At 42.0% G+C, this 10803-nt stretch overlaps 1 non-coding gene across 1 annotated transcript; it reads left to right on the forward strand.

Annotated features, from left to right (window-relative positions):
• The first annotated feature begins 7828 nt into the window (after positions 1–7828).
• TRNAG-UCC (transfer RNA glycine (anticodon UCC)) lies at positions 7829–7901 on the forward strand. Its single transcript has one exon. It is a non-coding gene; the product is annotated as a tRNA-Gly (tRNA).
• The last annotated feature ends 2902 nt before the right edge of the window (positions 7902–10803 follow it).

Raw genomic sequence — 10803 nt, forward strand, 5'->3', positions numbered from 1 at the left:
TCTTAGCTGTCCCTAGTTCTGTCATGGTGATTTCTCCACAATCACGTGAGCTGGAAGTTAGGATGAGCTATTAGTATGAGATACAGCTGTAGATTTGGGCAGGTGAGAAAGCCGAAGCCCCTGAACATTTGCTCATTATCAGGATTTATTGTTTTGGGCTCTGGAGAAATGTTGCTAGCTCAGCAAAAATAAGGTCACTCAAACCAGTCCACAAGGTAGATGCTGCTTTAATAGGAAAAAGAAAAGGAGAATAAACAAAAAGAACCCCCAATAATTTTCTATGGTTGTAAAACAGGATTTGTGATTTGGTTTCAATACTGTGAGATGAATGAGGAGCCAGATAGGGCTCCTTGGAGAATTTCTGCTAAAAATATGTTGTTTAAAGCTTCAAATAATACCAGTGCAGTCCACCAAACCACGGAGAGTTGAGTTGATTATAGCTTTCTATTTTTAAATACGGTATTTCTAGCTTCCAGGACACTAAAGACTAAAGCATGACAAACTACCATGGAGCTATCATGCAGTTTGTCAAATCTTAATATTTTGGCAAATATCCTGTAGTTTCTTTAAAAGAAAGAAAGAATGACAGATAAAATTGAAACCTTAACCTACCAATTCTGACTGTATCTTTTTATCTTCCTCCCAGGAGGTAGCCGTTCTTCTAAATTTGGTCATTCTAAGGCATATGTATGTACATATATCTGTGCAGTGCTGTACTAAGTCACTCAGTCATGTCCTACTCTTTGCGACCCCACGGACTGTACTTCACCAGACTCCTCTGTCCATGGGATTCTCCAGGCAGGAATACTGGAGCGGGTTGCCATTTCCTACTCCAGAGGATCTACCTGACCCAGGGATCAAAGCTGCATCTCTTGAGCCTTCTGCATTGGTAAGAGGGTTCTTTACCACTGAACCACCTGGGAAGCTTATTTGAAATGCTGTATTTATGAAGACACTTTTCATCCCAAGTCTTTATGGTATGGTAGATATATATATATATATCTACCATATACATATATATATATATATCAGTTTATACTATTTATGCTGTGAAGTTCCATTTACAATTAGCTTTTCCTTTAAAATTCTTATGCTTTCTGTGTGTACATGTGTACACACACATCATAATATACACATACATACACATGCATTTTACACACACACACACATATGTATTCCCACATATATACACTCAGGAGTAGGATTTCTGATTTGCAGGGCAAGTGCAGCTTCAGCTTTACTAGCTACTGCTAAATTGTTCCCCAAAGTTGTGATGTCAATTTACATTCCCATCAGCAATGTACCAGAGTTTCTAGCCTCTATATCATCTCCAAAACTGCTTAATATTTTCACCTTGGCAGATGTTCATAGCTGAATCCCCTTTTGTGGGCAGTTCTCTGGGTTTTGGCAGACGTGTTACCCATAGTAAGTTCCTGGGAGAGGGCCTGGCAGGGCTGGCAGGGCTCAGTAAGCCAGTGTTTGTCAGAATCAGACTTTCAGAGAGATTATTCCTGGTCTGGGGGAAGACTATCCTGATAAAATTTTGGGCACAGAGGATCAAACCCCTTTTGCTAGTAATGGCATATGCTCTCTTATGATGGGTCCTGAAGACTCAACTTTCAGAACCCAGGCTTGCATTTGCTGGGTTCGTCCTCATGGTGTGGGAGCTGATTGAAGTGTTATTCACCCAACACAGAGAGGTAGGAGGAGAGAACTAGGTGGGAAGCAGCCTGTGAACCTTTGGGAAAAGAATGAAGCCGACATGGAGTCCTCAGTTTTAAAGAGGGACAGGGGAAAGTTGGGAGGGGCTGTTCTAAGCAAAAAGCCCACTGGAGGAAACTGGGAGTTTGAAGTTTACTGACTTTTCATTGGCTGAATTGTGATGGCCTCTCATTGACTGAGCTGTTCCCAGACACAGAGAAAAGTTTCCTTCCTTCTGCTGTGCGGAGTTAAGTAGTGCTGTTTCCTGATGGAGAGGCAGAATTTGCCACATCGTCTTGGAATTGTATTGATATCTAGTGGTATGTGCCCAAATGTCCCTTTCTGGTCCCCTGACTCCTTGTGGTGAGGTTTCCCTTTATTGATTTTCACAGTAAGAAAAATGACAATTTTTCTCTGAATTGCAGAAATACGGATGCATTTCTTCTTTCTGACTTTTCTAAGTGTTATGCAATGATTAGTGTTTTCATAATTTAAGAAGTATGTTTTAAAGTTCCTATCACTGTTTGCCAACTAGAATTGATGAGCTTTTTTGGTACCTCTTAGTTTATATTTGTACTATGAAAACTGAAAGAGTTATGATCTGTTCTTTATGATTTTGTAAACTATAATGAAGTAAAATTGAAGTAAACTAATGAGCAACATGTGTACAGTCTGTTCAGTTTTGACATATGTAAACACCCAAAGATACATCATCACAATGAAGATAAGAAATACCACCCCCAAATGTTCCTCAATACCTATTTTTACCCATCCAGTCTCACCTCAGGCAGCTACTGATATAACCTACGTTAGATTGCTTTTCCTAGAATTGTGTACAAATGAGCATTATGAAATCTAATTTGCATGGCTTCTTTCACTCAGTATAATGATTTTTTGAGATGCATCCATGTTTTTTTCCTTTTTCTTGCCAATTACACTCGATTATGTGGATACATCAAAATGTGTTTTTCCATTCATCTGTCAATAGACATGTGTGTTGTCTCTAGTTTTTGCTGTTAAAAATAAAGCTGCTATGACCATTCCTAAACAAGTCTTTGTGGGCATATGCTTTTTTTTTTTTTTTTGATCTTAGGTAAATATGCAGAAGAGGAGTAGGTGAGTCACATGGTATGCATTTGCTTAACCCTGAGAAATGCTAAACTGTTTTCCAAAGGAGTTGTGCCTTTAATATTCCACCAGCAGGGCATGAGAGTTCCACTTGTGCCGTATCTTTGCCAACAGTTGGCAAAGTCAGGTTATTTGTATGTTTTAAATTTTATCCATGAGAATAGGCATGCCATGTTATCTCATTTTGTTACTTATTTGCATTTCGCTATTGTTTAAGGATTTTGAACATCTTTTCATATACTTACAGTGCTTATTGACAATCATGTTTCTTTTTTATTGTCTTCTCAGATTCTTTGTCTATGTTCTTAAGGGTTTGTTTTCTTGCTGTTGATTTTTAGAGCTCTTTATAGATTATCTTCATCTGATACAAGTGGTATGAATATTTTCTCTAAGTTTGTTGCTTGCTTTTTTTGTTTTCTTAGTGGTGTTTTAAAAGATCAAAACTTTAACATTTTTATAAAGCCTAATAATTTTGTTTGTGATTCACACATTTAGTGTTTTATCTAAGAAACATTTCCATAGTCAAATTTGGGCCATGCATTTTCTTCTGGGAATTTTATAACTTTACAAGATTATATCTAGTTGTATAATCCATTTGTGATATGAAATAAGGATGATTTTTAAAAAATATATGGATAGCTAGTTGACCGATCACCATTTGTTGAAAAAGCTTTCCTTTCTCTATTGAATTGTCTTGCTTCCCTTGTCTAAAATCAAGACCATTCATAGGTGGATCTATTTCTGACTACTATCCTGTGATGTTGATGATTATATCTATTTCCTTTTCAAATGTATCTGTCCTGAGTATTGTAACTTAGAGTAAGTCTTGAAATCAAGTAGGTTAAGTCCTCCAACTTTGTTCTGATTTGAGTTATTTTGTTTTGGTTATTCCAGGTTGTTTGAATTTCCATGATAATTACAGAATCAGCTTATGAGTTTCTACCAACAATTTCTGCTGTAATTTGTATGTGGGTTACATTGAATTTATAGATCAGTATGGGAGAATTAACATCTTAACCATACTGAGGGTTTTCATCTGTGAACATGGTATACATTTCTATTTATGTAGGTCTTCTTTACTTTCTCTCAGCAATGTTTTACAGAATCCAAATCCCAAATGTATCTGTTTGATTTACTCTTAGGTATTTTATATTTTGGATCTTCTGTGACTTTTTAAAAAGTTCATTTCCAGTTGGCTGCTGCAGGTTAATCCAATGATTATTTTTTAACCTTGTATCTATAACCTTGCAAAAATCTTTTTAAAAAATTTAGTAATCATTTTGTGGATTCCCTTGGATTTTCTATCACCTATAAACAGGGATAATTTCACATTTTTCTCACCACCAGACCTATTTTCCTCATGATATTATATAATATTTTATATTTTGTAATTATTCTATTCTACTTTATTCTAAAATTTAAAAGTTCTTCTTTTGGGGCAGGGGGTGGGGTGGGGATAAAATTTCCAGAACAATATTGAATGCAAGGAGTGAGAACAAATATCCTTGCCTTTTTTCTTCTCTCAGAGGAGAAACAAATCAGTTTTTTTTATCATTGGGTTTGATGTTTATTAAGATGTCACATAACTGCCCATGTCCATTTTCTGGGATGGAAGGGCATCCTACCCTATGTCTGTTTTCTTAGAGCTTTTATTATGGATGGTAGGGCCATTTCTAAGAAACCTGCTTAGAATAGCTGCTGGGGATTTCAGGCAGATTTGTCAACCTTCCCAGTTTTCCCTGAACCATCTCTGGGTCTGGAACATTTCCACCCTTGGCTGATAAAGCAAATCATCCAAAGTGATGATTATAAGGTCCTGCTCTCTCTCCAAGGCGGGAGGAGAGCTTACAGATGGAAGCAGTAAATTAGCACAATAATCTGCCTTGGCAAGAGGAAACCTAACGGGACAGAACACAGTCTAATCTCCTAGGACAGAACAGGCCTCCACACTGTGATTTTATGCCCACATCAGAGTCTCCCTGTAAATCTCCCTTGCGAGCCTATTCAATATTTATATTGCAGATGTAGCCATGCAAACCCAGCTAAATTTCTTCTGGGGAGTGGGTTGGGAAGGAGTGTGAGAAGGCTGTCCTTGGTGCTGAATTTCAAACTGGCACTAACTGTCCTATTCCTTCAACTTGCCATGTTTGGAGGAAATGGTCCCAGAGCTCTGGCTGCATCAGCTTTCACCTCGGGAAGATGTGCTGACCAGCCTCTCCTCAGAGTAGTGATGAGTCTATGGTAGAAGGAAACTGGGATAAACTTAGAAAACAGAGGATCTCCAGGGAGGACTCAACATTCTGAATTTCCACATGGCAATAGGCAGGGAAGCTTCCTTGGTGGCTCACTGGTAAAGAATCTGACTGCCAATGCAGGAGGCCTGGGTTCAAGCCCTGGGTTGGGAAGAACCCCTGGAGAAGGAAATAACAACTCACTCCAGTATTTTTGTCTGGAAAAATCCCTTGGACAGAGAAGCCTGGTGGGCTATAGTCCATGGGGTCACAAAGAGTTGGACACAACTTAACGATTCAACACCACCAACAACAACAATAGGCACAGAAACTCAGCTAAGCAGGGACACTGGTCTGTAGATTTCTCAGGTGTTCATTTGGTCTCCTATACCTTCGGTTCCTGAGAGCATGACCATGGTCAATATTCACAAAACTCTTACAGTGTTCAGCACAAGGCTCCACACACCATCAGTCCAAGAATCTTACAATAGAATTTTCTGAGAATCAGGCATGTAAGGTGGATGAGTGAACAGGGTGGGGTGTAAGAGAAATTACGGAATAACAGAGATAGGTGACCTAGAGAACAGTTGTCTGTTTCAGTAAAAGAGGCATCAGGTCTGGCTCCAACTGATTGTTTCCATGAGGGATGGGAGTGAAGGATGGCCAGATACTCCAGTTGTTTTTTTTTTTTTTTCTAAACAAGCCAAACTAACTGGTCATTTTTTTAAAAGTCAAACAAACATATAAACAAACAAGCAAAAAGCACATCTGCAACCTCTGGGGGTGGTTAGTAGTCAATCATGGGCTTCCCAGGTAGCTCAGCTGGTAAAGAATCCACCTGCAGTGCAGGAGACCCTGGTTTGACTTCTGGATCTGGAAGTTCCCCTGGAGAAGGGATAGACTACCTACTCCAGTATTCTTGGTCTTCCCTGGTGGCTCACAAGCACAGAAATCTCAGACCGGTTGGAACCAGAAAATGATAAAAACATAGTCTGTACTCTCCAAGAGATCTATAATTGACACTGTACTGAGCTGTGCTTAGTCGCTCAGTCATGTGTGACTCTTTGCAACCCCATGGACTATAGCCCATGAGACTCCTCTATTCATGGGATTCTCCAGGCAAGAATACTGGAGTGGGTTGCCATGCCCTTCTTGCACCTGGTGAGGGTTTCAGTATCTGCAAAACACCTCAAAAGATATTGTCCTGTGTATTCTTTGAGGGGGAACCAGGACCCTGCCCCAAGGCTGCACTCTTGTTTCTTCTGACTGTGCCTCCCTTGTCTCCTCATCCCCTCCCCTTTCCTGATTAACAACTGTTTGAACCTGCCCTCTGGAACTCAGGGAAGGCCCTGGAGGCTGAATGAAGACTATTTCCTGTAATCAAGAAATGAGGGATGTGAAAAGACTTCTATACTGAGGAGCCCCACAGGGTCCTGATCGGTATCAAGATAGATTAACAGGTGGTAGACCGGACCTCCCTGATACTGAACCTCATTCATTTGACCAATTATAAAGCACTCTGTGAATGTGCATTACAATAAACCCTTATAACCTTAGTTATATTTCTCAGCTGGGGTGATTCTGCCCCTAAATCAGGCTTAGAGACATCTGCAGACATTTTTGGCAGTCTCTCTGAGGGTGAGGAGGTTGCTACTGGCACCCAGTGGGTAGAGACCAGGCCATGCAAACACCTGACCCTGCAGAGGACAGCCCTTCATGACAGGGAATTATCTGGTCCCAGAGGTTAGCAGTGCCTGGGTGAAGAGAGCCTGCTCCAGTCATCCCGAGGCCATCGTATGTTGTGGTCACTCTGGTCAATTTGCATCCAGGGGCCTCATGTTAAGTGTTTATTCAGATTCTAAGCAAAGCTTAGTGAAGACAATTGACTCAGTCCTTTGATATGAGAGCTCTAGAAACACTGGGTCATTCTGCGTCTGCACTGGCTGAAATCAGTCTGTAGACCTCCATTTTGCTGAGCCACTTTCTGCATTGTTCCTTCCACAAAGGGCTGAGCTCATTGAAGATTCATTCTCTTTATGTCAAGAGGTTTCCACTGAGCTCCAACACAAACTGCATTCTCTAAGAGAGTGGACGCTGATGACCTGGTTTGGGTCTCAGTGGTTGTACCAGTTCCCATCCAGCTAACACCGTACAGACTCTTCCTTCAGCTGCTTCAGCTGAGCCTGGACCTCTGCTCTGGCCTAGAGGTTCAGACAACTGGCTACCATTCACTAGGTTTCCCCCATTGGTGAAGCTACTAAGTGCCTTTGCATCAGTTTTCACATATGCAAAAGGGATCAGTATTAATATCCAGTTCCCATGTTGGTTGCAAAATTGACATTAGTTAATCCACATCAGTCTTAAAATACTTCTGGAATATATGCTCGATATATGCCATTTATTCATTGTCACTATTGTCTTCTAAAGACAAGTTCTTTAACAGGGGAAATGCTTGTTAATAACCAAAATCACTGCACGATAAAATGTTGCTGTTTTGTGGAATTTCTCAACATTGTTGTGCAGATCTGCAGGCATCTTCCAGTGTACAGTGGCCAAGGGTAAAGGAACCACTTTCTTACTTCAGCACAGATAATGACCAACTTTATAGAGTCCCGAAAGGAGAGCTATGTCCTTTTGGACACAAGCCACATATAGAGGGAGAAAGGAATAGTTCTTCCTTTTTCTACCAATTATACCACCTTCTAAAAAGTATGGACTTGGAATATGATTTTAAGAAAAAATTCTTTTAAAAAAGTAGCTCTGGGTCTTCTCTGGTGGTCCAGTGGTGAGGACTCTGTGCTTCCACTACAGGGGGCACAGGTTCGATCCCTGGTCAGGGAACTAAGAAATTGCATACCATGTAGTGAGGCAAAAAACAAACAGCTCTGAAAAGCCACTTAACAATTTTCATCCTTTAATGAAATTTTCTGGGGTTTCCGAGGTGGCGCTAGTGGTAAAGAACCCACCTGCCAATGCAAGAGACGTAAGAGGCATAGGTTCAATCCCTTGGGTCGGGAAGATCCCCTGGAGGAGGGCATGGCGACCCACTCCTGTATTCTTGCCTGGAGAATCCCATGGACAGAGGAGCCTGGTAAGCTACAGTCTATAGGGTCACAAAGTATTGGACATGACCGAAACAATTTAGCAGCAACAGCAGCAATGAAGTTTTCTAGACCAAAAGGAGGTTTATAATAAGTGCCTGGGGGATATTATAAAGGAGACAAGGCAGCCTCTGCCTGCAGTGTGCTGGGCCACCAGCACGTGTGTGCAAATAACAATCAGAGAATCCTTGTAAGGTGGGACTGAGAAAAGGAGAAATCTATTAGTGTTCTCTCCTCTTTGGGACTGACCTCTGCTTTGATGATGAACAAGTATCCTGCTAAGAATGAGTCTTGGAAATGCTCCTTGTCCCTCCAGAGATGTTTCACATGGCAACCCTGAGCCGACTGCTTTAAAGAGAAGGCTCCACCAGTCTCTTTTTAATACTTGTCAACTAAAAAAAAAAAAAAAAAAGCACAACCTAAAAGTTGAGCGTTACGTTTTATTTGGTGGGCAAAACCGAGGAGTTAAGCCTGGAACACAGCATCTCAGACAGTTCTAAGGGACTGCTCCAAAGAGACAGGAGGGGAGCCAGTGTATATAGGAGTTTCTGTAACAAAGACCAGATCATTGGAACACGGAAAGATTACTGTGAATTAAAGAAAACCAGACATCTCAAGTTAAGGAATTTACTTTTCTATGTATAGGTAGATGCAAAATCTGGGCTCATCAAAATCATTCCCTTGATATGCACGTTGGCTATCTGGGGCCAGTATCCTGTGCTTTCTCATCCTGAGTCTCCTCCAGGTACATGTTAAAGGGCAGCTGCATTGGGGACAGTGGAGGGTAATCCTGCACGGGCTTCAAATGCCTGTTTCTTTTCTTTTTTGGTCACTCTCCATGGCTTGTAGAATCAGGGATTGAACCCAAGCCATGGCAGTGAAAGCCAGAATCCTAACCACTAGGTCAACAGGGAACTCCCCGGAGCACCTTGTTTCTAGCCCGAGTTTCCTCAGGGCTCACCGCTGGGGCAGCTATAATGGGATGGCTTGATGCCTGCCACATGTCTATTTACCAATATAGCAGGCAATATTTTTCATTCATATACTTTCTACAAGTGACTCTGAAAGAATAATATTTCCAGTTGGAGGGCACTTAACAAGGCAAGTCCCATTCATGACCACTAACCATTACCAATGAAGCCCCAAAAGAGTGTGTTTGGCTTTTCCAAGGAATGTGGAAAAGCCAGAATTCCAAGTAAGTGATAAGTGATGAGGTTTATTGAGTGAATACAAAAGCCAGTGAGACCTCTGCTGCTTTCAGTCACTTCTATTAAGGCAGAAGGGATGAAGAACACAGAAAGAGAGAAGTCGTACTTTCAGCCCCAGGTGCATTAGACTCGGGGAGTAAGATCTACCTTGGCCATGCCTTCCTGGGACGTTCCAGCAGGAAAGCAGGGGAGGATGGCAAATGATACCTCACAGTCATTCGGTATGCTCTGAGCCAGCTCACTGTGTTTAGTTAAACATGGCTTCTGTATGTAGCACATGGATGTATACAAACCCAAACAGAGATGTCTGTAGGGGAAACAACAGCTTTTACTTAATACTTCGCAGGCGCATTGCCAGCACAAGCTGCTGAAAGCTCAGTCATTCCATTACTGCCCGTTTCTCCTAGCTGAAGGTGGAGGAGGGGGGCAGATTTGGGAGCAGATACTCCAACCTGGGGCAGATCGAGGCCCCATGTAGACATCTGGTCCCGTTGTCACTTTGGCTGTTGTCTGTCTCTGGGCAGGGGAGGTGGAAGAGGAAATACACTGGAGGAGAAGTGGAAGGAGAGGCACGCAGCCCCTCCTTAAGAGAATGGCATTTGGATTCATGAAAACCTAGCTTCAAATGCATGCTTGCCCCTTACAGGCTACAAGTAGCAGGCAAGTCTCTCCAACTCCCTGAGTCTCAATATCCCCACGTGGTTATGGGGGTTGGTGACTCTTCCTGGCTCAGAGGGCATGTCGGATTCACCAGCGCTTAGTGAACAGGATAAACGGTAGAAGGAACCTCATCATTGCCAGTGGTGTGCTAAGCACCTGTGCCTGCCTCGCTGCAGGGGATGTGCATTGCAGGTTCTCAGGCCAGGGGTGTTTCATTCGGCCCACTCAGCATATTATCTTCTCCTGCGTTCATTTTCAAGATCAGAGTTTAGGAATATCACTTGAGGTTGAGATTTCTGACTTGAGCTGTTTGAAGATCTGGCAACTCTGAGCTCATCGACTCCCTGTCAGCAACCAGCTGGGCTGAGAGGACGCTGCCTCCTTAGGTTGGGCATGTGCCTTCTGGCCACAATTGACACAGATGCCAGCAGCAGTACTTGTGGAATGTTTACTATGGACGACAAGAGCGTCCACCACAGAGCGGTGACCAATAGTATCCCCATTTTACAGATGAGATTGTTGAGATAGAGACAGATGATAGATAGATAGATATGATGGGTGGATAGATAGGTATGATGGATGGATGGATGGATATGATGGGTGGATGGATAGGTAGATAGATAGATATAAAGAGATAAATTCTATGGAATTGGTTCCTAAGATAATGGAGGCTGAGAAGTCCCATGATCTGCCGTCTGCAAACTGGACACCCAGGAAAGCCACTGACGTAATTCAATACAAGTCAGAAATTATGAGAATCAAGGGAGTCAGTGT

This window comes from Bos mutus, chromosome 17 (genome assembly GCF_027580195.1).
Source record: "Bos mutus isolate GX-2022 chromosome 17, NWIPB_WYAK_1.1, whole genome shotgun sequence".
NCBI lineage: Eukaryota > Metazoa > Chordata > Mammalia > Artiodactyla > Bovidae > Bos > Bos mutus.